We start from the raw sequence: 3333 nt of genomic DNA on the forward strand, positions 1-3333 counted from the left end.
TAGTTAAGATCAGAGGATGTTGAATGGATCACAGATGGGTAGATGTCAAAGTTTAGTCCGGATACTGTTTTGAAACCATTAAATAAAAAGAATTAAAATGCTATAAGATTAAACAAAACACCCCGAAAATGTAATTTGACCTGAAGAATGTTGTATGAAATCATCCATGTTATTTTTGGGCAATTTGGTTGAAAGAAATCCACATTTCTGATATAAAACACGTTGTCCTTGGGTCAATTTGACCCAAGGACAACACAAGGGTTAAAAAAATAGTTTGACATTTTGGGAAATTCATGTTTTCTCTCTATTGCCAGGACATAGTAAAGAAGTCTATTAGCACTCTTACTTCCGTATGTTCGGCCCAGTGCGAGCTTCTCGTGGTCAATGCCAACTCCAGACAAGATTGCCTTCTAAGCTGCACATTTGTCAAAACTCTGGTTTCTGGGTATCCTTATTGACCTAAAATGGTCCAAATCTTTGCTGAGATTCAATGTTCCCAGCTTCATTAAAAAGTGCATTTCTGTAACGGAGCTTCGCAGCAATTGAATTACATCGGAAAACAGAGACATCCAGTCGCCTGAAGCTTTTCCCTCCCGAGACTCTTCCATTCAGCAGTGATCAATGTGGTGTAAGCTCAACGCTGTCCACACATTCAGTCAAACCATCCCTCCAGGTGAGAATGGATATGTATGGGTAAAAAATGGTTTAAGGCAGGAGGAGCAGGATGTATGGATGGTAGAATCTACAGCTTACAAATGTTATGGTTTTGTCAAGTTCCCGTTGTAGCGTGTTTCATGTTTTCTGTTTGTTTCACAATCCACTGTTTGGTTACGTCCTTGGTCTCTTGTCTTCTTGCCTTTATCTGCTTTCCCGCCCGTTTGATTATCATCTCCGCCCCTAATTAGATTCACCTGTTTGTTGTCAGTTTCCCCTCATCCCAGCACTTAAACACTCACCATTCCCACTTCCCCTCTGTCTTGTAGTTGTCTCTAAATCACTCTTTCCAGCGTGTTCTAATGTTAGCTGACACGACACAAAGAATGTATTTTTAATGTATGTATGTAATGTATAGTTGGGGGGGGGGATGAGATGTATTGTGTCTATGTTCTTTTCTCCTGCACACCTCCGCTGCCTCTGCAGCCTCTGCTCGCTGATCAATACCTTTTCTTTTGAATTGCATCAGAGGCAACAGTGTGTGATGCAAACATTTATGTAATTGAATTTATATGAATCTATATATTTAATTTAGTTTCTTCAGGGACTAACAGAAGTGAAACAGGTTTGTGCAACTGTGGTTGTATTGTTGTCAGAGACCAGTGTCCAAGGTGCAAGGTCTGTCACTGGAACCAATCCGAGCCCTTCGACTGGGAAGCCCCGCCCACTCCTCTGTCGCCGAGTGGATTTCTCTGTGCAGCTCGGTCTGGAAACCTGCACCTCCTTTAATTCTCCTGCTTCAGTTCCCGAACGCAGGAACCAATCACAAACTGGCTTATCTCAAGCCGGTCTCACGCCAGTTCGTGGTGTGGTCACGCTGTTTTAGATTTGTTGATTTGTTTACAGGTCAGGATTTTTGAACGCGACCATTTCCCGAAAACACACACACACACACACACACACACACACACACACACACACACACACACACACACACACACAGAGCTCCATTCACACATTGCTCTGTACCTAACTGAACGTTGAATTGACTTAGTTTTTCACTTCACACAATAAAACTCCCTCCTACTGCACGCCTTGTTGGATAATGATGTATAGCAGTACTAAAGGATAGTTTTGCGAATACACAAATCTAGTTTTAACTTTAAGCCATGAGAGTTGTTCATGCATTTTATCAACATCTAAACAGGAGCAGGCAATAAAGAAAACGTGACTACATTACCATGGTTACAAAGTGTGTGAGATAATGGGAAATGTTAGTGGTGTGGCCTCATGTGTCGTGTTGATCAAGATAATCACGTATTACAGTCAACATCATGATGCATCAGATGGATTTCCTCCCGCAGTTAATTATCCCTCTTCACACACTCGCTGGAAAATGTATGAGAACGTCACTCATTGGGCTTCACATGAATATTTTAGTCTGGTTAGTCACTGAGGCATATCTCCAACCATAAATCAAAACGTGTGTGTGTGTGTGTGTGTGTCTGCACTAAATGCCTCAATGCAATATGTATTGCGCTTGTGTTTGCATGTGTGTGTTTGTGTGTGAGCTGGCTCTTAAAACGGCATATTAAAACATGAAAGTTGACAGAATGACGGAGTGTACCGTGCGGGGTGTTGTGGATAATTGAAATGCCAAAAACCTCAAGATGGCTGCTTCATTTTAACGGGAATTTACAGCTTCCATCACATGCCATTAATGCCCAAAAATATTTCACGAGGAAGCCGTGAGGGAATTTATTCATCGGAGCAAATATTCATCTCGACGTGGAGAGAAACAGGGTCTCGCTGCTGTTACTCCGACACGCATCAACAGAAAAACAGCAGCAATGGATAGTTGGGATGAATTCCCCCAAAACTATTATAGGTGTATAGGACAAGTGTCTAGAGATAGATAGGTTTCCTAGAGATAGATAAGTGTCTAGAGATAGATCAGTGTCCCAGAGATAGGTAAGTGTCTAGAGATAGATAAGTGTCCCAGAGATAGATAAGTGTCTAGAGATAGACAAGTGTCTAGAGATAGACAAGTGTCTAGAGATAGACAAGTGTCTAGAGATAGACAAGTGTCTAGAGATAGATAAGTGTCTAGAGATAGACAAGTGTCTAGAGATAGACAAGTGTCTAGAGATAGACAAGTGTCCAGAGATAGACAAGTGTCCAGAGATAGATAAGTGTCCCAGAGATAGATAAGTGTCCCAGAGATAGATAAGTGTCTAGAGATAGATAAGTGTCCCAGAGACAGATAAGTGTCTAGAGATAGACAAGTGTCTAGAGATAGATAAGTGTCTAGAGATAGATAAGTGTCCAGAGATAGATAAGTGTCTAGAGATAGATAAGTGTCTAGAGATAGATAAGTGTCTACAGATAGATAAGTGTCCAGAGATAGATAAGTGTCTAGAGATAGATAAGTGTCTAGAGATAGATAAGTGTCCAGAGATAGATAAGTGTCTAGAGATAGATAAGTGTCTACAGATAGATAAGTGTCTAGAGATAGATAAGTGTCTACAGATAGATAAGTGTCTAGAGATAGATAAGTGTCTAGAGATAGATAAGTGTCTAAAATCCCTTCTGCAGGGTGTTAGACCTGGTGAAGGACTACAGGAAACGTTGGAAACAAAGGCTGCTGGACCAGATATTAACATGGATCTTCTCAGGTGT

Source organism: Etheostoma cragini, chromosome 18 (assembly GCF_013103735.1).
Source record: "Etheostoma cragini isolate CJK2018 chromosome 18, CSU_Ecrag_1.0, whole genome shotgun sequence".
Classification (NCBI taxonomy): Eukaryota; Metazoa; Chordata; class Actinopteri; order Perciformes; family Percidae; genus Etheostoma; species Etheostoma cragini.